Source organism: Gobio gobio (genome assembly GCF_949357685.1).
Source record: "Gobio gobio genome assembly, chromosome: 5".
In the NCBI taxonomy this organism is placed as follows: Eukaryota; Metazoa; Chordata; class Actinopteri; order Cypriniformes; family Gobionidae; genus Gobio; species Gobio gobio.
The window spans coordinates 60,204,203-60,230,586 of record NC_137101.1 but is presented as its reverse complement, the minus strand read 5'-3'; positions in this window follow the sequence as shown (position 1 = coordinate 60,230,586).

Genomic DNA, 26,384 nt, shown 5'->3' with positions numbered 1-26,384 from the left:
AAATCTGTAGAATTATGCAGAATGGTTTTAAATGTGTTAAAAAGATCTAAAAATATTGGAACTGAAAACATTACAAATAAAATATTCACTTCTTAACTTCTATTTAAGGTTTACAATACAAATACAAATATAACAACTTGTTTTTGTTTTTTTTAAACAAAGCTAGATCTCTCTTACAGTACATCAACTACAAGATGGAGAACATTACTTTATTGAATTGTACACAAATCATCGCATGTATGTATGTATGGATGTATGTATGGTATGTATATATGTATGCATGGATGTATGTGTGTGTGTGTGTGTGTGTGTGTGTGTGTGTGTGTGTGTGTGTGTGTGTGTGTGTGTGTGTGTGTGTGTGTGTGTGTGTGTGTGTGTGTATTTTTGTATGGATGGATCAGTACTTGTTTCTGAGAAGGCTCTTTGAAGCACTTTGTTCATGTTCTGCTGTAGTGTAATGTTGAGGCTTCTGTATGTAGCCAGCTCTGCAACAAGATCCTCCTTCTCCTTTTCTAATTCAGCACACCTTTAATGTTGTATAGAACAAGAAACAGAGAAGAAATGTAAGTTTTTCTCATCAGATTCTCTATATTTTAAGATTCTGAAATGTATTAATAAACTGTCATTACTAAGAATCTCTTATTATATGCTGTTTGTAAATAAATGGAAAACATTTAATATTCATAGACTCTTACTTATGTTTGCATTCTTCCAGCTTTTCTTCAAAGTCTTGTTTTTGTTTCTTTATGTAGCGGTATCTTCTTTGCAAATCATCATGTATTTTTTGAGGTACAACCCCTCCATCTTCACTGTCAGAACACTCCTCTCTCTTTTTCTTTGGGTCTGTCTCAAAAAGTGGGGCCTCTCTCTTCTTTGCCTTTCTTTCTTCAAGAATTTTCAAAAGGTTTTTTCTTTTCTCAGAAGCCTCAACTGTCTTTAGCATTTTCTGTAAATATAAAAAAATTGGATAATAATGTGTTTCAATGCTTTGATAACATATAACTTTAAAGTTATACCAAAGTAGGATTTAGAATGAGTGTTTACAATTCTAATATAAAAAAAAAATTATGCATGTATTAAAATTATTTTAAATATTACACATATTTAATATATACAATTGCTATTAAAAATGATCTTAGTTAAAAACAAACTGATGTGCATATGAGCCAGATTAACTGAAGAGTTCGAAAGAACCGATTCTTTGTGAATCATTTCGACTTCGATTCAGAATCAGACGGTCTGCCATAGCGAGTTGTGTGGGTTCAAAACGAAAGATTCACTCGTTTGCGTACCAGAAGTTAATAAACCGTAAACACGAGGAAAAGTTCGTCAATCCATCAGGTATGTCATGTTCAGATGTTTAGAAAATCAGAGTAAGCTTTTAAAACATCGTGTTTATAAAACATACGTTTTTCTTCTTCAGTTCTCCTTTTTCTTTTGCAGTTGCCGTCTCGTCCTCTTCGTCATCCTGGTGGTGGTTATGGATTTTTGCCGTTCTTATCCTTTTGGATGGTTTGGCTAATTCCTCCTCCATCTCTTCACGGGTCTCTGGAGTTTGTAAATTGAACCACAATCAATGTAAGTAACGTTAAATGTTTAACTTTAGTTAGCGTTAGCTCAAACAGACATTTCAATTTACGTCAGTCGAATTAAGGCAAAAACGTTAACCTTACCTTTTATGACAAGTACCTGAGCTTGATAATATGTGTTTTCCCAGCGAACAAGATATAAAACATCGTGTTTATAATTTTTAGGGTCAAATTTTTTGATGTCTTCTATGGGAACGATATGTTTGTGCCCGTCCGAATACCGCACATAGGCAAACATGTCTGTCTCTGAGGTAAAAATGTTGACCAAAAAAAAACTGAGCCGGCGCCTCACGAGAGGGTATCTGGATTTAGCGTGTGCACGGTTAAAAATCAGCCAATCACATTCAGAATTACATACACACACTGTACATCAGGGTGTCCAATCCTGCTCCTGGAGGGCCACAGTCCTGCAGAGTTTAGCTCCAACTCTAATTAAACACACCTGAACCAGTTAATCAAGGTCTTACTAGGCATACTGGAAACTTCCAGGCAGGTGTGTTGAGGAGAGTTGGAGTGAAACTCTGCAGGACAGTGGCCCTCCAGGACCGAGTTTGGACACCCCTGCTGTACACACATATATATATATATATTATATATATATATATATATATATATATATATATATATATATATATATATATATATATATATATATATATATATATATATACGTATGGTTGCAATTTTATTTATAAATATATATATATATATATATATATACGTATGGTTGCAATTTTATTTATATATATATATATATATATATACGTATGGTTGCAATTTTATATATATATATATATATATATATATATATATATATATATATATATATATATATATATATATATATATATATATATACGTATGGTTGCAATTTTATATATATATATATATATATACACACATACACCTTTATAAAACGTATTCACTTAAATTTCTCCGTAGATGTCCAAACGAAAATATAAAAAATACCTGGAACCAGACAGTGTGTCCAGGATACCAGTTACAACCAGTCAAAGGCTTGAGAAGAAGGCTGCTTTAGAGGTAGCTATTCTATATGTTGCTATTTATTATCAACGTAAAAATACATTATGAATGTAGACTTTGTCCAAATTGTCCATGTTTTTTTTTTTTGCTCGCAGACCAGACATGTTCAGATGAATCCTCATTGGAGGTAAATAAGTTCTCTTCAGATTCTGTGGCATGCTATATAGAGTAACAACCCTAATAATTAATCTAAAAAATGTAATAAACACATATTTTACTACTAAATGTTAATGGTTTCGTATTGTTTCAAAGGTAGGAGACCCTTCAAAGACAAACAGCGCCTGCTCATACTCGTGCCAGGCTCATACTGACATAAGTGATGCACTTGTCCAACTTGATGAGTTGCCTTCATACTCAGAGGTAGCTTATATATTTGATGTAAAGTGTCCCCAAAATGTCTTTAGACATTTAAATCACTTACAATTTATGAATTGCATATGAATACTTTCGCATTAGTTAACAAGCATGCTGCACCACATCATATTTCCCCAAATTTCCACAAGTGAAATTCCATCACCACGACAGCCATACATGTGGCAGCCACAGTTATTTAAAAATCTAATCTAATAGATTAATCCCTACCTAGTCTTGAATAATTTTTTTATGTAATGCTCATGTTGGTTAATTAGTCTAGAATTTTATCCAGAATATGAATGGCCTATGTATGATTTCACAGGTGTCAGAACCTGTAAGGATAAACAGCTGCACTGTTGACCAGACCACAGTGGACAAAGGACAGCCCCATGCAGACACAGGAGAGGCCCCCTCTCACATGTCTACCTCAGACTTAGAGGTATTCTTTTCCCAACAGTGTGAGATCACAAACACACATGTGGAGGGTTTTCACCTATTTAAACCAAATAGTAGTCATCCTACATTTTGAGTGAAATATTCTTCCAAAAATATTTAGGTTTTTGCTCTTACTAATAATTTTTTTTAGTACATGTTATTCACACTAATTTTGTACATGACATTGTTGCCCTTGCTTGGACTACGACTTAAGGGCCTGATCACACAGAACAGGTTTTTCAGGCATTTTTTGGTTGATGTTTTTTCATTTAGAAAAGAGCAGTGCGCTGCGTTTAAAAAAAAAAAATTCTAAACAACCCCTGAATCAGCTGTGCTGTCAGTCTAATCAAGGTTCACCACAACGGAAGACCCACCTCTCCATTCATTCGATTGGACAATAGAAAAAAAACGTGATGACGTAGGGTGCTTTTCCGCTCAGATTTGATTAGTTTTCCAACATTTTTTCCTTCTAAAACGTGAGGCGCACGGTGCGCATAAGCAGCGTGCATGCTCTCTGCCAAACGAAAATTATTCAAAAAAGGTGACCCTTGCTGCAAAAACGTGTTCTGTGTGATCGGGCCCTAAAACTGTTTACTACTACTACTTAATAACATTATTTTATGCACATTATATTAAAGCTGCAGTATGGAAGGTTTAGTATGAAATACATTTTCCACCAAAAGTATTGTGGGTATCAAGCAAAAGATTTAAAATAGAAACCTGAAAACTTAAAGGACATATTGCAGGTTAATTTTTTCCCCAAATTAATATATAACCTTGTATGAAAATACCATATGAAAAGGTAATGCAGGATTTAAAATGTTTTAAAAGGACATAAGAGCACAAATTTAGTAGATAAAGTGGCCGTTTCATTGACCGCTTGTAAAAAACGTTTTTTTTTTCAACACCACGTCATATTACGAGATGTCATATTACGTCACGAGAGGGAGTCGTTCGCAGAGCTCTGCATTGGCTCAGTGCAGAATAGATTGGTATTCAGTTGGTGTCTGTGTATTTTCGTTGTTTTTCTATTTCAACTTATCATTGTCATAGTAAATTATTGTGTCCAGCATGTCAGGACATCGAGTCCACAGGTTTCCTAAAAAAAGTTAGAAAAACCTGCATAATGGCGTTTTGTGCAGGTGAAGAGACAGGACTTCACTTCTGCATCTGCTTGGAAACACACAGTGGTGTGTGGAGTTCACTTTAGACCGGAGGATTATCATCCCGCCAATATGATGGAGACATGGAGTCAAACATTATTATACTCATATAAGGTCGGCTACACACTGGCTGCTTGCGTGAGCGTGGCGTTTCTGTTGTGTGTCAGCTGCATGGCGTTTTCTATGTCTTTGCACACCAGAAGCATGTCTGACGCGGCGCTGCTGCCATAGAAGACCTATACTTCATGTTAAACATAAATATATAGCCTACTGATACAGCAAAGACAACGTCAGACTCAGCAGTATTGACGTCAAAATAGGCATTGGTTCTATTGCACGCGTTTTCAGGGCAGCTCCAGACGCGCGTGTGTCACGCAGGCAGTATGCAATGTCCAACCTGTTACCATGGGATTACGTGAATCAATTTCAACATTAATGAATACAAAGTATGTACATTAACAGTCTCACACTTTTCAAAAAAGTTTGGAATTATGTGCTGGACTGCTGGTAATGTAAATATTTTATTCATGCCATGTATGTGCATTCAAGTTCACTCAAATACATACTCATAACGTCATATACATCCTCACACTATCGGTGAATCGGCACGAAATAAACCCATAATACAGAATTAATGAATAAAGGATAACATGAAACACATACAATAACACTAACGTTATATGCCATGTGACGGTCACAGATCCGTCAGAGATGCAGTTCGTAGAAAAGTGAACTGCACCGTAAGTTTGTTTTTAAACATTTTTTAAACACTAACTACCAAATCAGTCGTGATGAGGAACCGCTAACGTTATATCACGTATATGTTTCGTGTAGACGGATATTAACGAGTGTGACTTATGCCTGATGGTCAAAGCTTATTAGTTTCTGTTATTGGTAATCAATACTCCTAGATGACTAATACCAGCTTTGCTATTGATACATGATGATAATCTGTACAGTACTGTGATCTGAGCACAGTGTACACATATCGTTTAGTGTTATCTAAAAGCTAACTCTGTTCTCTCACGGAGACACCTGCTCTGTTCTTCACTGTTTCTCCTCATACAACAACTCAATTTGTCTCCTCTAATCGTTGTTCTGTCTAATCCTGGCCTGTCCCTAATTGTGTGTCATAATTGAATGGCTGTGGTCTGCCATATGAGTATTAATAAACATTTATAATGTCTTCAGTGTCCGAACTGTCATTGCGATCCATTGTTTTCCTGTCGTTGAAATTCGTTACGTAACGTCCGGTTTTGGCATTTTTAGATGCGAAAGTAATATCTTCTCACAAAAACAATCTTGTCCCTACATTATTTTTCTATACATTGACTCACTGGGGTCTCTAACCTGCAATATGCCCTTTAATGCAAATTTATCAGAATAGCAAACAGCATGTTCACAGAGCGAAAAATAAGCATGAATAAAAAAATAAGTAAAAAAAACATTTAAAGGGTTAGTTCACCCAAAAATGAAAATTAGCCCATGATTTACTCACCCTAAAGTCATCCTAGGTGTATATGACTTTTCTCTTTCAGAAGAATAAAAAAAATACGGAAGGCGACCTTTATTAACACCCCAGAGCCGCATGGATCAGTTTTATGATTGATATAGATGCACTGTATGGACACTTTTATGGACACTCCGTTCATCTTTAGAACACAAATGAAGATATTTGTGTTGAAATCTGAAGGCTCAGTGAGGCCTACATAGCCAGCAATGACATGTCCTCTCTCAAGATCCATTAATGTACTAAAAACATATTTAAATGGGTCCATGTGAGTACAGTGGTTCAATATTAATATTATAAAGCCACAAGAATATTTTTGGTGTGCTAAAACCCCCCCGAAATAACGACTTATATAGTGATAACTGACTTCAAAACACTGCTGTATGAAGCTTCAGAGTGTATTGAATCAGTGAGTCGAATCATGATTCAGATTGTGTGTCAAACCGCGAAACTGTTGAAATCACGTGACTCGATATGCTCCGAACGACTTAATCGACTCGCTGATTCGATACTCTCCGAAGCTTCATGAAGCAATGTTTTGAAATCGGTTATCACTATATAAGTCGTTATTTCGGGGGTTTTTTGGCGCACACAAAAATATTCTTATGGCTTTATAATATTGAACCACTGCACTCACATGGACTGATTTAAATATGTTTTTAGTACATTAATGGATCTTTAGAGTGTAAATTGCTTTGCTCCCTATGGAGGCCTCACTGAACCTTCGGATTCCAACAAAAATATCTTAATTTGTGTCTGAAGATGAACGGAGGTCTTGCGGGTGTGGGACGGCATGAGGGTGAGGAATTAATGACAGTTTGGGTGAACTAACCCTTCAAGTCTGCTGCTGTCTGTCATTAATGCTAATCAAAGAACAATAGCTCTTAACTGAATAACTTTCTGTAAAAGATAAAATAATAAAAACATATTCTGATTAATTATATATTAATAATTAGTAATAAAATCATTGGAGGAAAAGATGCATTATGATACATCGAAAATCTTTTTTTTTTTTTGAATTGTTACCTAATTGTAATCAAATAGTGTTGCAAGTGAAGATTAACGCCTCAGTAGTAAAGGAAAGGAGACAGTTTTGAAAAAAAGGTATATGCTTGGTCAATAATTCATTTAATTAATAATTGTACTTAATTTTCAACTAAAAATCTTCCATTGTGCAGCTTTAACAATAATTAAATATTAAAACAGTTCTTTGTTCTGTGCCAAAGTAAAATATATTTTCAAATTTCTCTAGGGTGATGCTGTATCAGATTTGTTTGATTGGGATGAATTGGATGAGAACACTTCTAGCACATCTTCTGAAGATACAGATGGAACGGATTGTGAAAGCGAGGCTGAAACTCCGAGAGATGATCCACTTCACAAAATAGGCACAGACACAGGGATGGACACAATTCTCAAATCAACTGGCTCCATAACAAAGGCAGAAGCTCTGCTGCTGATAATGAGTCATGCTGCTGTACATAATATTACTGGCTGTCAACTAGACGACTTGCTGAAACTCATTAATTTCCTTTTTGGTAATGATGTAGTCCCAAGGTCCAAGCACATGTTCAATAAGGTATTCAAGAACAACTCTGAGATAGTTGAGTTTCATCTTTACTGTCAAGGCTGCAAATCTCACATTGGAACACAAAAACTAGTTACTGACCAGAACATTACACAGTGTCCATCCTGTAATGAAGCAGTTGAGATCTCTTCTTTAAATAATGGCAGCTTCTTTATCAATGTGCCAATTGCACCACAGATTCAGAACCTTCTGGAAAATCCAGAAATTCAGGAGCACCTCAGCTATCGATTTGACAGGCCACACAGGGTTGAGAATGTTATTTCGGATATCTATGATGGAATCATGTATGAAAAACTGTCACAACCTGGTGGTATTCTTTCAAATCCTAACAATGTTTCATACAATTTTAATTCAGATGGGTCCCCTCTATACAAATCTTCAAAGTTCTCTATATGGCCTATTCAGCTACACTTGAATGAACTGCCCCCCAAAATGAGATTTAAGCATGTCATCCTTGCTGGTCTATGGTTTGGCACCCATGAGCCATCTATGCAAGTCTACCTTAAACCGTTTACAGAACAAGCAAGAAAAAATGGTGTTCAAGTGAATAGCAAAGTTGTTGGCATCTGCTGCTGTGTAGACTCCAAAGCAAGACCTGCAATGCAGAACACGACTCAGTTTAATGGATATTATGGTTGTGGCTTCTGTCTTCATCCTGGTGTTTTGGTTGAAAGACAGGTTAAGTACACGGTGCTAGACTCAGAACAGGAAGATAGAGATTCAAAGTCTATGCTAAAAGATATGGAAGTGGCTTTAGTTGAAGGTAGGCCTGTCAGAGGTGTTAAAGGTCCTTCACAACTTGTGAACATGCCATACTTTGACATTGCATGGGGCTTCATACCTGATTACATGCATGCTGTCCTTCTTGGTGTAACCAGACAGATCACAGAGCTTTTACTTCAGAGTAGTGACCAGCCCTACTACATTGGTAAACCAGACACTTTACGAGTAATAGACAATTGCATCAAAAACATCCAGCCTCCACATCTCATTACTCGCTTGCCTAGGCCTATTGAGGAGTTCAGATACTGGAAGGCATCAGAATGGAGAGCTTGGTTGCTTTTTTATTGTCTACCGTGTCTTGATGGTGTGCTTGATTCTCTGTACTTGAAGCATCTCAGTCTCCTGGTCTCAGCTGTTTTCCTCCTTCTAAAGGAGTCCATCACCTATGAAGAAGTCAACAAAGCAGACCTCATGATTCTTGAATTTGTGGTAAAATTTCAGTTACTTTATGGAGAGACAGCCATGACTTTCAATGTACATCTTCTCACTCACCTTGCAAAGTCTGTGAAACTGTGGGGTCCACTGTGGGCACACTCTGCTTTTGTTTTTGAAAGCTCAAACGGCAGCCTATTGAAGTTGGTCCATGGAACCAAAAGTGTTGCGAACCAGATTGTTAACAAGTTTCTGTTGCATAAATCCATTGCATGTTTCGCAACAAAACATTCAATCAGTGATCGTGTTTTAAACTTCTGCAGAGAATGCAGTGAGTATCCAAGAGTGCAGAAATGTCTGAGTTGGCAGGAAACCACAGTCTTAGATAGTGGCACATCTAAACAACTAACAGACGAGGAGATACATGCCTTCATATCTGCAGAGAGACAAGTGCCAGAAACTGTACTGGTGCACAATAGGATGGCACATAAAGGTCTGATTTACACTAGCAGGAGCTACAGCCGTGCTAAGAGAAGAAGGGAGTGTTACATTAGATTAACAAATGGATGTCAGGGTGAAATACAGAACATTATATCATTTTCAGCAGAAGAGGGAACAGAGATTGCGCTGTTCTTCAAGAGATTTGATTCACAGACCCACTTCCCACTTGCACAAACCTATGGTTTTGTCCCACATATTAAACTCATTAGAGACAGTCAGTCCCCTCTGCATTTGGTTTCAGTAAGCAGCATCAAACATAAATGTTTCAATATAGCATCTTCGGACAAGATCATTATTTGTGACTTTCCAAACTCGTATGAGCGAGATTAAAACTGTAGAAAGGTTGGTTGGTTGTGTGTGTGTGTGTGTGTGTGTGTGTGTGTGTGTGTGTGTGTGTGTGTGTGTGTGTGTGTGTGTGTGTGTGTGTGTGTGTGTGTGTGCGAGTGGGGAGCAGTGAGGAGAGAACAGACTGACAGTTGGGCAGAAACACACCAGTACTACTACACCAAAACATCTGCACCGTGACACACCTACATTTACACCCCCTCTTCCTCATCGTCACCCACTCACCCAAACCTCTCACAACCGTACGCACACCCACCATCCCACAAACCCACTCATGTCACCACACCTTCTTCACCCAGCTCATACCCATACAGCCTCCATACCCCCCGCACCATCTACGTCCCTACACACTCCTCACAGCAACTACCCCTCAACCCCTCAACCCTGTAGGAGGGAGTGTGTTTTACAGATGGGTATAAAGGTGTGGAGGGAGTGGGTTGGTGGGTTGGAGGGTTGAGGGGTAGTTGCTGTGAGGAGTGTGTAGGGACGTAGATGGTGCGGGGGGTATGGAGGCTGTATGGGTATGAGCTGGGTGAAGAAGGTGTGGTGACATGAGTGGGTTTGTGGGATGGTGGGTGTGCGTACGGTTGTGAGAGGTTTGGGTGAGTGGGTGACGATGAGGAAGAGGGGGTGTAAATGTAGGTGTGTCACGGTGCAGATGTTTTGGTGTAGTAGTACTGGTGTGTTTCTGCCCAACTGTCAGTCTGTTCTCTCCTCACTGCTCCCCACTCGCACACACACACACACACACACACACACATACAAACATACACTTTCAGATCCTTGCTACTATCGTTAACTATGTCCTTTCATATTGAAGGTGAAATGTATTAAATATAGAGCAATCTCTGTTCCCTCTTTAAGTGGGAAACCTAACTTTGAACAATGTAGATGGCTAACTTGTGATTACTTTTGATTGGAAATGATGCATACTGACTTATCTTAACTGTAAAATTGCCAGATCAGAGATGTTAATGAAAGATAAATGTAATTTTACTTTATAAAAAGTAACTTGACACAATTAATTTTGTAGCTGTGATGCTTGTGTTTATAGTTTTATTTGAATGTGTCCTTGAAAATAACTAAAGTATAGGCTATGTAAACCTAATAGAACAAAGTGTTAAAGAAAACAAAATTTGTATGCTGTACATATACTAAATGTCCTTAAAAGGTCCTCAGTGTCTTAATCATTTTAGTTTTAGGTTTGTGTAATTGTTCTGAATGGGACTTAAAGGAAAATAAACTTTTCTGTCAGATTATGTGTAGCGTGTCTTTTGAATCTAAGATATTTTACAATTTCTCTAGTCTTGTGATTATATATGACATAAAATGTGTCAGTTATTGTGTAAAGACTGTAATTTATGTACAAGTCACTACCGAAACTTTAAAAAAAAGATGACTATTTGGTCAGAAAGATATGGTGAATGTATTAGCTAAACCAGGCTGGGAGACCAGCAAAAACCAGGCAGCTGAACACCAGCTAAGACAGGCTGGGAGACCAGCTTGACCAGCTGAACACCAGCTAAGACAGGCTGGGAGACCAGCTTGACCAGCTGAACACCAGCTAAACCAGGCTGGGAGACCAGCTTGACCAGCTTAGCCAGGCTTGGAGACCAGCTAAAACCAGCTGAACACCAGCTAAGCCAGGCTGGGAAACCTGCAAAAGCCAGTTAAGTCAGGCTGGCTGACCAGCTAATACCAGCTAAACCAGGCTGGGAGACCAGTTTGACCAGCTAATACCAGCTAAACCAGGCTGGGAGACCAGCTAAAACCAGCTACTTCCAGCTTAATTCCAGATTTTTCAGCAGGGGTGAGTACCATACTTAACGTCCTTGGATGGATGAAGGTAAAATTACTACATAATTGGCGTCCCTTGTTTGGGCCCAAAAGTGAAATTATTACAGTGTATTATGTATTACAACCTTTTGGTTGTAATCTTTTGTGGTGAGGGTGTTACGTCCAAGGACGTATTTGTTTTTGCTTTGTGTTTTTCCCTTTCTCCTATTTTCTCTCTCTATATATATTTCCTGTAAGCAGGAAGTAATTGCTGCTACCTGACTCCAATAACTGATTGATCTGCTGTGATTGGAGGAGGAGAGGAGACTGGGGGGATTTAAGCAGCACCTTTCCACTGAACAGTGTGTGTGTTTGGAGGGTTGCTCTGAGGCTTCGCTTCTCAACCTTAACGTTATCAGTTTTCTTTCTTTTCTTTAAAGATAACCCTTGTTGATTGAGTTTTCTATTGTGTTAATGTTCTTGTTCTTTTGTTTTTGTAAGTTATTCTGTTTGTATCTACTTTTTTTATGGTCTGTTAATTCTTTGGGGAAAGGATTAGTAGAGAGGTGGGTGCCATTTTCTTTATATTCTGTTTTCTCCTGTTTAGGTTAGTTAGGGAGTCAGGCCTAGTCCACACTTACACGGGTATTTTTATAACCTGAGTTTTTCCTCCTCCGTTTTAAAAAACAATCGTGTCCACACAAGCACGGTTTTAAAAAAATCTCCGTCCACATGAAATCGCAAAACCGCGCTATGATTGGCTGCTTGATTTCCACATGGGTCCCATCCACGGCACCGATGCACTGAGGGATGCCATGGGCTCAGTGAAACCCTTCTACAAGTTTACTTTGGAATCAGTGACAGGTAACTGTATATACACAGGGGCAGGGCTCAAGTGGACTGAAGCTTCACACACTTGCCTTACTATGTTGTATTATTGCATTCTGACGCCTCTGTTCTGCAATACAATGAGATAACTGCGCATGTATCTGTATATATGTAATAAGCGCTGTTAGCAGAGTTATTAAAAGTTACGCATAGACTCCACTCATGTATAAACAAAAGCGATAACGGCGCACATTTCGACTTAACAAGCTGAAATCTCCGGTTTCACCATCTACACGACAACGCTGTAACCGGAGTTTCTAAAAAACTTCACCCTGGCCGGAGTTTTCAAAAAAGTCCGGTTTCAGTAACCGGATACTGCGTTTGCGTGTGGACGAACAGCCAAACCGTGTAGAAAACGCTGCGGTTTTGAAAATACCTGTGTTCGTGTGGACAGGGCCTCAGTATATTTGTATTGTATTTTTCTTTTCTTTTGTAGTTTATTTAGTTTCTCCCTAATAATAGTTAGAGGTTTTATGTTTGTTGTTTTGGCCTTGCCCCCTCTTGAAGCCTGAATCCTCCCATATTTGAAAGAAAAGAAATTAATTGTTGCAATGAGTTGTTTCCAGTTTTTGTTAAAACATTGGGGTTGAGAACTGAACCTTGTTGCCTCCACACATCACACCAATCATATTCTGTTATGAGTTCCTTTCAACTCTAAATTGAATAGGTACGTTGCCTTGATGTTTCAGGGGGTAGGCTTTAAATCAACCGAAAAAAAAATTCTGCCAGATCATCATGGTATGCGCCATCCTACACAACATGGCACAGAGGAATGGTGTCCCTTTCCCCCTTGACCTCCCTTACCAACAGTATGAGGAGCCGGACCCAACGCAAAGTTTCATTTTTTAACAAGATCTTTTAATGATGATGCAATGTCACACAGTATGAGGAGCCTGACCCACACCCCACTCCCCAACATGAACGGCATCATCAGGGAGCAAGGCTCCATGATTAATTAATGAGGTGTTTGTGAAGGGACAACAACGCAAAGATTCATTTTTTAACAAGATCTTTTAATGATGATGCAATGTCACACAACACAGCCATTATTTGTTTCAGCTCATCTGCTATGACTGTAATTGCATTTATTGTGTCCCTCTGTGTCTGAAGAAACGCCTCAGTCAGCACCCGGCCACTTCCAACGGTGCCATGTGCTCTGGACGCACTTGTGCTGGGGACCTCTGGACACTCCACAGCCGCTGCAGACTTAGCACTGGGAGTCTCCTCAACCTGCGCTCCCATACCCTCTGGAAGAACAATGCCACAATAAAAGATTGTGCTATTTTTTTTGTTTAACTGTACTCATGCAATAAAATGTACCTGGTTCCCCTGTCTCCACCATGTCTGTGTCTCCCTCCCTGTCAGACAATGCCACACACACTGGTTTCTCCTATAATTGATGACAGCCGAGTTTCCAATAGGGACAGATCGGGCGTTCCAGGACCCCCACCAGTTGCAGACACACTCTGTTGGTGACAGGCAAGCCTTTTTTTGGCCCCAACCTTTATGTCGGATCACTTCTTTTTGATTTCAGGAATCGTCCTGTTAGCTGAACCAATGGAATTCACCGCTGCAGTGACATGTTGCCACTCCACACATTTTTTTGTTAGTAATGCCACTGCTGTGGCTACCAAACAAAATGACTTTTCTCCACCTCCGTCACAAGAATCTCCATTTCAGTGCTGGTGAAATTTTGTTTCTTTGCCTTGGTCTCCAATTGCCATTGTTGAGCATAAAGAACCATTTGCTGGTTCATATTAATATGCATGGCCACTTAATGAGGTGATTTGCATTGGCTATATATGGTTGAATGTGGGCGGGTAAAGGGCGGTATGTGATATTTGTTCACATTTGCAAATTATCAGGTAGGCTATGATTTTATGTGTCTTAGGCACCATAGCCTGACAGTACTCATAATGTTTCAGGGCAGATTTTTTTTTTAACAATTAAACACATATAACATGAATTTTGTTTAAAGAATGCTAAATTATTTTGGATCCTGTATAAACAGTATGATTGTACATGTATTTAACATTTAGCATACCAATTATGCATGTATTTTACTGCAAACAGCTGGGCAAGGGCCTTAAATTCTTGAAAAGTTAATTTTCTAAACCTTTTGTTCAGTTTCAGCAAAAGCCGCTCCATGTTGTCCGAGGCACATGCAAGGTAACCATCAAGCTCAACTGGACTTTGCATCATTCTGGAGAGTGGTCTGGAGAAGAAATTGTCGTCATCAGATGACTCTCTTTGATGTTCACTCGCATTCTCCGTAGTTTCAAGTTGTTGTTTCAAGTATGTCAAGGCTGTAATGTAAACACAATTACTTCAATTTATGTGAACATTTTTGAATACCAAAATGAGCTAAATCACAACAAAAGATACTTAAAGAGACAGTCCACCCAAAAATCATTTACTCAACCTCAGGTTGTTCCAAACCTGTATACATTTCTTTGAACTGCTGAATGCAAAGGAAGATATTTTGAAGAAAGTTCATAACCAGGCTGCCTTGGGCCAACTTTGACTTCCATAGTATTTTTTTTTTTCCTACTATGGAAGTCAATGTTGGCCCAAAGCAGCCTGTTTACGAACTTTCTGCCATTACTGTGATGTAATAAAGCATACACGCTTATACAGGTGTGCAGCTATAGCAACAAACAAATGAGATCATGTAAATTTCTAATTACCAGCCTCTATAACATTTGCTCTGTCAGTCCAAGAGGTCTTGAACTTGGGTAAGAGGACTGCAGCAGCAGCCAACTCTGGATCCTCCATCATCTGTCCGAAAATGCTTCTGCAGGCCATTTTGCAGGGCTCTGATGAGTGGCGTGCAGGACTCGCTTGATCTCCAGGTCTCCAGCCTGTTGAGTTTGGATAGAAGCTGGTGGATTACTGGCAGCAGCCATCCCATGAAGAAACTGGACTCTGATTGGAGGATGTTTGAAGCTTTCAGCAGTATCCCACACTTGTCCTCTACAACTTCACTAGCCAAATGAGATCGCCCAGTTTTGTTCCAAATTCCCTGGCATTTTGCAATGGTTGCACGGAAAAGCTTCTTGTAGGTGTCACTCATGGATTCTGCAAGAGAAGCATCTGTTGTTGCCACAAGATTTAGCAAATGACATGCACATTGTTGATGAGGGGGTAGTGGATATTCCATACCAGAGTCTTCATCAAGGATCGCACTTGCATCATGATATTCAATATGCTCACCTGCATCAAGAGCATCCAAGTCTGCTTCATCATCATCTACCTCTGCAGTAGTCTGCTTGTTGTTCCAAACACATGGAAAGCTTTGAGGAAGTTGGATCCACTCTCATTTGTGGTCTTTACAACTTTGTCTCTAATCTTGTATTGGCAATGGACATCATCAAGAGCACCAGCAATCACATCAAATGTGTGAGACCCTCTCAATCTTTTGCATGCTAATGCTGCAGATCTTCTTTCTAAGGTCTCTTCATCTATCCAATGGCAAGTTACACCAAGGTAACTTTTCTGATGAGCTGACCAACAATCTGTGGTGGTTGCAACAAATTTGGCTTTACCCAATTCTGCAATCATAGTCTTCTTCATGTCATCAGCAGCCTCACTGATTCTGGTACGGACAGTGGATCTGGAGATGACTTTGGCTTGAGGTTGCAGTGTAGTAATTAATTATTTGAAAGCTGGCTGTTCAACCACTGCAAATAGCTGTACACTTTCACATATGAAATTGATGATAAGCTTGACAGATGATAAGTCGACAGTTCCTTGAGGGACACGTTTGCTTGCAGCTGCTAACATCACATCTGGCAACTTGGTTTGCTTACTTGATGAGAGCTTGTTTCGTGTGGCTGTGGTCTTCCGTTGACGACATGCTGCTGTTATCAATTGAAAACTTTCTGTCCGCCATTTTTTATTTTCTTTCAAAACCTACTTTTTCGAACTCCTCCTAGACTGGAGGTATATACATAGATGCCTCATTAGTGCCTGCGTGGATCGCTCGAATGAGGCATCTACGTACATATATATCTATGACCTGGCCGCTATTTTGACCTCACTCACAGGAAGTGATGGCAGTCTGGAGAGCTGATGACATTCGTCTGATGCAGAAATGGTCGTTTCGTGTCTTAAGACATCAATGTGTCGTCACGAGCCGCGGGGTTTAATTTAAAGTTGTCTGTCCATGTTTTTTTATTCTAATAGAGTTCGACCCCATTGACAAGAATTATGTTACTGACACACAGCAACGGTTGGACTTAAAAATCTTCATTTGTGTTCTACTGAAGAAACAAAGACACCTACATCTTGGATGCCCTGGGGGTAAGCAGAAAAACATAAAATTTCCATTTTTGGGTGAACTATCCCTTTAATGTTAATGATATCATTACAGATAATAATCTAGATGTGCTGTGTTTGACAGAAACCTGGCTAAAACCTGACGACTACATTACTTTAAATGAGTCCACCCCCCAAGATTACTGTTATAAACACGAGCCGCGTCTGAAAGGTAAAGGGGGAGGGGTTGCTGTAATTTATAATAATATCTTCAGTATTACTCAGAAGTCTAGTTTCAGATATAATTCCTTTGAAGTTTTGGTGATTTATGTAACGTTATGTTGTGTAATTTGATTGTATTTTGTTTAAATATTTGTAATTATGTAAATTTGTAAATATTTGTTATTTTGCTCCTTTTGAAATCTTCCCATTTGCTGCCATTTGTTATTTCATCCGCTTCAAACATTACATTGCTCATGATAAAGTAAATCCATTTCACCAGATAATTACTCTTCAACAGCGACACCATAGAAACATACAGAGATACCGCAAAAACACAAGTTCAAAGACAATATGCCGCATAACGTCTATACATATGAATATAATTCTTGTGCTGAATCTGCATTTTATTAAGAAAGGAAAAGAATGTTGAAGAATAAGAGGAACTGAGGTCTGTCAGAAAAAGTTTAATAAAAAGAACACATTTTCCACCACATTCATCTACTATTATGTGCTATTGCATGCTTGTTTTGTTTTTTTGAGTCTGTGGCCCTAAAAAGTTTTCAGTATTGACAAATGTTCACTGTTTTTGATAAAACTCTAATAGCATCAAATAAAAATTGGTGTGTTGTTGAAAAAGTTCCTCCCCCCTGTATAAATGTTATATAGCCATGAACAGAATCTCACATATTAGATGTGGTTCAAACTCTTTCTTTGGTAATTATTTTTAGCAAATCATTGAACAACACGCATTTAAATATGTATTTCACCAAGAATCCAACACCGCTGATATATGTTTTATTAATTGTATGTGAATTTCTATGCACATCTGTGACTTGAGCATGTGATCAGGACTTTTATTTTGCAGTGTACATGTGACGTCATAAGGCTGCCACGTTTAAAATGCAAACATTTAAAATGACTTCTGCAAACCAACTGCTAATGTTTTCATTGAAGTGTAATCTATTAAATGCTTTATAAATGTAGCATAAAATGTTTAAATAGGAACCTACTGTCTAGTTTGTGTTCTTTTATTAATTTGTAGTGTTAGTTTTGAGTGTTTTTAGTCTAATCAGGTGATTTAAGTCCATTAACTCTCACTCTCTGACTGACTCTCTTACTCAGAGATTTAGTTTGCATTTATTTTTGTAATTATTCTTATCTTAAAGATGGCGTTTATTAAAGAGGAGAGTGAAGACGTGAAGATTGAAAATGTATTTGTCACGGGGTGACAAAACAAATCTAACGGGACTAAGATCCTGGTGAATACTGTTGCAGGATTTTCCAGTGAACCTCCGGTCTATGCCCTGTGAATCTGTTGCCATGGCAGCGGGGCTGATTGCCTGAGTGACAGCAGGTGTGGGGCAATTATAGAGAACGCTGTGAGAGGGACACCTATTGAGATGAGGCTTTAAAAACAGAGAGAAAACAGACTGTTGTGTGGTTCTCCTCCGGTATGATGCTGTGTTTGTCAGCGGGTTGCTCTTTTTATTGAGGCTGGGCTGTGGAGTGGGGAAGATTGGAGTTGGGGAAGAGGAAGGAAGGAGTGAAGTATTTGGCAGCGAAGACTTGAGGAATATCGTCCGTAGTGAGAAAGACGCAAGTGATGAGTATTTGATCCGTTGTTTATATGCACTAACACTGAAGTGGTGTGGAGAGTTTGGAAAACGTTTGGCACGAGTGAACATTACACCGAGTGAATTAATGATCTGTCTCCAACTTCTGTCCTCTCCTTGCCGAATGTGGTGATCGCTGCATCATTCTTCTGCTTTCCCGGAGCAAAGTCAAGCCCTGATCGAGGACGAGATCCGATCTGGTGGAAGAAAAGACCGGTGGGTGAGTGCTGGCCCGAATGCACGGTGTGCGAGTGGAATTGCAGTGCCTGAAGTGAAGATTTACACGGTTTGTGCTGTGAAGTGAAATTTGTGTGTGGAGAAGTAATAGAAGTCTGCCGTGCACTCCTCTCCTACAGTCTTCCACCCGCTGTCTCTAACGAAGGGTCTTGATAAAGCAACTGCCCAACTTCCGGCTTGAAAAGACCCGGCCCCGCTAGTGCTGAGTGCTTCATATATCATGTACTGTTGAAACTGTGCTGTGTCTGTTCTAGTGCTCAGCTGAAGTGAGCGTCCCGCTCTAAGTGTCCTCCCCGCCTGGTGGTCTCCACACGCCCTATTGGAAGCCTTTACCCTGTTCAGAAGAAGAAAAGGTATATCAGTTGCAAGCTTCATATACTGTAGAACCGTTGAAACTGTGCTGTGTCTATCCCAGTGTTCAGCCGACGTGAGCGCCCCGCTCTAAGTGTCCTCCCCGCCTGGTGGTCTCCACACGCCCTTATTGGAAGCCTTGATCCTGTTCAAAGGAGGGAAGGTATATCAGTTGCGAAGCTTCACACACTGTTGAACCGTTGAGACCTTGCTGTACTGTTCCAGTGCTCAGCGGAAGTGGAGTGTTCCGTCCAAAGTGTCCTCCCCGCCTGGTGGTCGAGTGTTCCGTCCAAAGTGTCCTTCCCGCCTGGTGGTCTCCACACGCCCCTATTGGAAGCCTTGACCCTGTTCGAAAGGAGAGAAGGTATATCAGTTGAAAAGCTTCACATACTGTTGAACCGTTGAGACCTTGCTGTACTGTTCCAGTGCTCAGCGGAAGTGGAGTGTTCCGTCCAAAGTGTCCTCCCCGCCTGGTGGTCGAGTGTTCCGTCCAAAGTGTCCTTCCCGCCTGGTGGTCTCCACACGCCCCTATTGGAAGCCTTGACCCTGTTCGAAAGGAGAGAAGGTATATCAGTTGAAAAGCTTCACATACTGTTGAACCGTCGAAACTGTGCTGTGTCTGTCCCAGTGTTCAGCTGACGTGAGCGCCCCGCTCAAAGTGTCCCCCCCCGCCTGGTGGTCCCCACACGCCCTATTTGGAAGCCTTTACCCTGCTCAGAAGAAGAAGAGAGTGGCTCGCTTGCCCCCACCTCTGAGTACCTCCCTCCGGAGTAACCCCAGTGACTCGCTTCGCCCTCGCATCGGCATACTTACCTGGTTCCAGTCTGAATGGGGTGCGTATGACCACGGCCTCCCCTCTTGAGTCCCGTAGAGGAATACTCACCCTGTGACCTACCTGGACGGCGCGGGGATTCCCCCCTGATTCCCCTCCGACGAGCCTCCGGTCCGCCACGAACGTCCCTCCCGTCCCGGGAGGTTGGTAGACTCTTGAACTGTCCTGGTGGCAAGAAGATTTTAATTAGGACTTATCCAATTCATTGACCTTTTAACTATAATAAATAAACGGTATTATTTTATTCCCTTGTCTGTCTGGTCCTTGACACGTTCCTCGGGGTGGTTCCCGGGTTTCCAGGGGTGGGTGCAGTCTGGTTTGGCCCGCCCCGACCTGTGACATATTCAGTTTGAAACTGAGGAACAAACAGGTTGGTTTCATTATCAAAGCTGAACTCAGTCATTTGATCCTTATGCAAATGTCCAGCTCTACAGAAATGAGTGATGTTTTTGAAGAGAGTAATTAAATTAAAGCGCTTTTATTTAACATTATGTGGGTCTCCTCATGTGGACAGACATGTAGAGATCAGACAAATACTAATGCTGCCTTCACGCCATGACCTAGACATTTTATTTGTCTGTTTAATCTTTTTAAATGGTCTACGCAGCTTGAATGTTGTCTTCATTCTCACAGAACACAATTCGTTTAGAGCTTTTTGGATTCAACCCACTTTATATTTTACTGGTCGACAGTAATTTACAGCTCTCCTATGGTATGTTACAGTAATAATAGTTTCATTTCATCAACCGATTTTTAATGGACCCTTAAATGTATCAAATATAGCACACAGGACATGCAGTCCTGTCACAACGCTCCATTAATGTCTGATTTGTGACCTAATGAGTCCTTTGAACGGATTCATTTTGATGACTGGTTAAAACAGCTGATCTGTCCAACACTGAACTCACAAATCATTTACTCAGAACACCTCTGATTTGATTATATACAACAAATATTTTAAAATGAAGACAATTGTGTGTTGAGCTTCAGGATGCGACGCTGAACATTTAAGTTTTATTTGCGGCAGTCCGCTCATCAGCTGAAGAGATATGAGCAACTCGAAACTAGGGCTGGTCCGAATACCATTTTCTGAGCTTCGAAGCTTCGGTAGTAATCAACAGCGAATATTGGAAGTTTTGGAGGGAAGGGGCTGAACATATTCTTCTCTCTAATAAAGGCAGGAATCTGCAGAAGTAGCGCGCCTCACGCGGGCAGGGCTAATCTGCTCTGAGAACAGACACTGACCTAGTGACACAAAACACACCAGTCTGTTATGGCCCAGTGACAAGCTCCTATATTTCGCAGGAGATTCATTTAGATTGATAATAACGGTTAATAGGCTTGCTGTGATAGTCAGTGTTAAAAAAAGGAGTATTTAGGAGTATTGTATTTTGCCACATTTTATAATATAAACATATTCAATAATGTCACGATAGCATCGCGTTTAACACTGAGAATTTGAATAATTTGTAGCAAATTAGCTGAGGGGAAATATTAATCATTATTTATAACTCATTATGATTATTCATTATGAATAATTATTCATATTTGAGTCAGTTAATGAGATTAACTTGATGTAGCTACATTAACATTACAATCAGTCAGTTCATCCTGTGAACACTCAGTATTGATTATTAATTAATTCTAAGAAAATTATATTTTTCATGGCCACAGAAAAATTATTCTTCATTTGTATTTACATAAGCGCTTAGAGCACATAACAAGATCGATCATTTAAGGCACAATTTGTTTGCAGGCATGGAGTCAGAACCATATATTGTGCACCAACTTTAATAACTAAATCACGGACAAGACTAAACTAACATAAAATATACATACACATCACATACATGGAGTAAAAGTGGATGAAAAACCGGGTTAGAACAGATGGATGAAACTTTTGGAAACACCTGGGAGAAACCATCATTGGTAAGCTCCTTTGTCTGAACAAAGGGGTTTACAGTTTTACTAACTACCAGGGACATTGTTAGGCCTATTTTAGGGGGGCTGAAGCTACCCCAAAATGTTCCTAAGCCCCCCTAAATGATAAGAACAACAATAACAATTCGATTTATCAATAACCGTATCCTCATTCATATTTAGACGCAACAAATGATATATATCCAGCTACAAAAAAAATAGCCGAAAAGTCGGAAGTTGGACAGAAGTACAAAGAGTCGTTGTGCTTTCAAGATGATGCACCGCGTCTCGTTACATTGGGGTGAACTGTGGCAGCTTTCAGAGCGTTACAGACCGGAGCGCTACTGCAAGTAACTGGAGGATTCATCTCGTCGTTATAATCGTTAACGAAAAAACTAAAACTAGGTGGGTTGTCGTTAACTGAAATAAAAATAAAAACGAGGCATTAGAAAAAAACGATAACTAACCAAAACTGTAATGTGTGTTTGGCAAAACTAACTAAAATAAAATTATAGATTAAATGTCCTTAGTTTTCGTCTTTATCAATGTCTTTCGTAGAGCATTTCCTTTCCCTGTGTCTCTCACTCACGCTCTCTCTCACATACCCGCGCACCACCCAAAAACACACACACACACACACACACAGACACACACACACACACACACACAGCCCCTCCGTGCACACCACCTTCTTCATGAGAATGTGTTCGACTTTGAAAGCAAGTTCACGAAAGGTTGGTATCTTGTGCCTTTACACAATCACACATTAAAAAGTGGTATAAAATTTTTAATTCTGAATATAATTTTGTCAGTGTGTTAATGTCGACCCGAGAAGTGATTGCTACTTTAGAAAGTTAACTAGTCGCAAGTTTGAGGTAAAATGCACTTGGGTTGTCGATGTCAAAACACTATATAAGCTGTGAATTCAAAAATTAAATAATTTTATGTCATTAGACTATTGTATAGGGTAAATTTAGTATAGGGTGTGAAAATTGTACAGCTGTGGTATTTGTATAGGTTTAGCTCAATTTAGGTTTAGCTGTATATTTGTATTTTAACTAAAAAAATGGGTTGTGTTAAAAGGGATTAAGTAGAACTGTCTAGGCACTAGTCTAGGTGGGTGGGTGTTCGCACTGGTGTGTCGGTAAAGACACCTGAGGCAAGGATTCAGTTCCAGACTTTAATGAGTGATTAACAACTGACAGTAATTGACAGCACAGTCAGACCACAGGGCATTTCTTAGAGTAGTGGACATTGTATAGATGTGGTCTGAAATCAACAAAGATAACAATGAATAGACAACAATAATATATTGTCACAATAGTCAAGGAACAGTCGTATATAGACCTAATCCTACACAAATACAAGTATTCAAATATTTAGCACGTAATGCAAATAAGCATTAACGTAGTACTGTTTAAGACCGCTAGATGGCGCCTAACGCTCACAGATAGAAAGTAGGTGAAAGGTTGTTATATTTGCTGCGTCATGAAGTAGAACGGTAAAGATGAATAATGGCATATAATTAACTATCCACACAATATGCAATATCCAATATTATAAATTTACATTACATTTACATTTATGCATTTAGCAGACGCTTTTATCCAAAGTGACTTACAACTTGGGAGTACATGAAGCGATTGGTCATGAAGAGTCGGGTAAGTGCAACAAGTGCCTGATATACTGAGTCTGTGTACATTTCTCAGTGTAGCACAGGCTAGAGTAGGGAGGGAAAAGGGAAGAAAGAGGAAAAGAAAGTGTTTTTACAAACTGTCAATTTAGTATATACAAACCTCATATAAATCTACGAAGTGAAGAATTAAGCTTGTTGAGAAGACAATACAGTAGATGAACTTCTACACGCAAATTACTAACGTTGCCCCAGTGAGTAAACAAGCTAGCGGGAATCTTAATACTATTTATATACAGTCAGTTAAACATAAATAACGAGTTTCTAATGAAGTATAATAAAGCACACTTACATTGCTTCAATGACTCACGCAATGAATGTCCACTTTATGGAAAGTTATTGATCAGCCTCAGAACACTTGATGCTCCCTTCTCTTCAGCGAGCGATCACTGGCTGACGTCACACAGTAAAACAAATGCGCTTATTGGTTGTGACTTCTTATCAGGTTGAATACATGCGGTTCTGTGTAATTAAATAGCATTCTGTGGACAACTTATCTTATATAGAGAGGAATTAGATATAGTATGCTATTACTTTATCATACATTTACATGAGCAGACAGATAGCATTTAAGTCATTGCTTATAGTAAATCATCAGGAGCAAAGTCTGGCCTAAGTAAATTCCCCCATGCAGCTTTGATGTGTCTAAAATCTAACATTACAGCAACTTATCTTTAACAGAGTAGAAATGGAAGAAGAGGATATGTCTGTCAAAGATTTTGCAAAGACAAGTTACAAATACCCTGGGGGCTAAGCCCCCCCTGTCTTCCAATCCTAGTGACGTCCCTGCTAACTACACAGAGATTTGTATTTTGTATGTTACTCGTCTGATGTACAATCACAGGAGAAAGCCTTGATAGTTTGGTCCGATTTCTTCTGCATTGACTGGAGAAGATATGATGAACTTGCATGGTTGTTTTGACTCAGACGAGCCGATCTGGAATCTTCCCTGTATGTCGTCATATGGGGAAAGGTTACCTCCCCTTTCTCTAATTTTCCCGCCCAGAGAATTTGGAGGAAATGGATTTCTTTAAATTGATGTTTGATTGACACGTCCAATGATTGGTGATTTTCTTAAGCACAACTATGCGTGACTTGAGACGTTGGTGCAAAGCCTCCCGCCAGGTTCTCTCCCACACCCATGACCCGCCCGCTCTCGCATCTATTTTACACTGTGTCCATCTGCGTGATCCCGCTTTCTAGGAAGTCTCATTGCTACATTATTTTATACATTATATACAGTTGTGTTCAAAATAATAGCAGTCCAACATAACTCTAACCAGATCAGTCACTCTTTTTGGTAGAAATTATATTTCTTTATGGCGCACATTTTACTAGTAGGTGGAGTAGAGTAATAGAAAACCAACAGACCCAACAGTCATGACATGCATGCTGCTGATTTTGTGTAATTGAATCATTGTTTGAAAAGGGTGTGTTAAAAAAAAATAGCAGTGTAGAGTTCAATTAGTGATCAATTAGAGGTTATTTATTCTGTGAAGAAACTGGTGTCAAAAAAGTGGCCCTTATTTAAGGACAAAGGCAGCAAATGTTGTCCTGTGCATTTCTATCTGAAAATCTGAGTAAAATGGGTCGTTCCAGACATTGTTCAGAAGAACAGCGTACTTTAATTCAAAAGTTGATTAGAGAGGCGAAAACAAATAAAGAAGTGCAGAAAATGATAGGCTGCTCAGCTAAAATGATATAAAATGCTTTAAAATGGCAACCAAAACCAGAAAGACGTGGAGGAAAATGGAAAACAACCATTCGAATGGATCCAAGAATAGCCAAAATGGCAAAGATCAGCTCCAGGGAGATCAAAGAAAATCTAAAGTTACCTGTGAGTACTGTAACAATTAGAAGATGCCTATGTGGAGCCAAGCTATCGGCAAGAAGCCCCCGCAAAGTCCCATTGTTGAAAAAACGACACATGATGAAGTTGCCAAATTTGCCAAAGAACACATTGACCAGCCCAAAGAGAAATGGTGCAATTTTGCGGAATGATGAAAGCAAGATTGTTCTTTTCAGGTCTAGGGGCCGCAGACAGTTTGTCAAACGACTCCCAGATACTGTTTTCAAACCACAGTACACCGTAAAGACAGTGAAGTGTGGTGGCGCAAGCATCATGATATGGGGATGTTTCGCATACTACGGTGTTGGGCCTGTTTATCGCATTCCAGTGATCATGGATCAGTTTGAGTACATCCAAAAACTTAAAGAGGTCATGTTGCCTTATGCCGAAGAGGAAATGCCCTTGAAATGGGTGTTTCAACAAGATAACGACCCCAAACACACCAACACGCGAGCAATATCTTGGTTCCAGACCAACAAGATTAACGTTATGGAGTGGCCAGCCCATTAGAAAACTTGTGGGGTGACCAAGAAATCAAGAAATGGAGAGGAAATGTGGTATGCAGTGCAATCGTCCTGGGCTGGAATACCTGTTCAGATGCCAGAAGTTGATGACTCCATGCAACACAGATGTGAAGCAGTTCCCAGAAACTGTGGTTAGAAGACTAAATATTAGTCCAGTGATTGACAAGAAAGCTAAATCTTCAAGCATTTTTCAGTTTATGCAGTAAATGTTTGACTTTGTAAAGAAAAATGCAGAAAACATTTTTTTTGAACAGCCTAATATTTCTTTTTCTTCAATTTCTGTAAAATAAAAAATGTTGATACATTTTTCTTCATGTTTTGATTTAGAATAGAATGTGCTGTGAAATAAAAGTTCTTATAAGGATATTGAGCATTACTCACTTTTTTAAACACACCGCTATTTTGAACACAACTGTATTAGTTTTTTCATTATATATATGAAAATAAAATAAATAAATAAAAAATAAAACAACATTAGATACAATTAGTAGCAGATGATAGAATAATTGAAGTCATGATAATAAAGATATGTAAATAA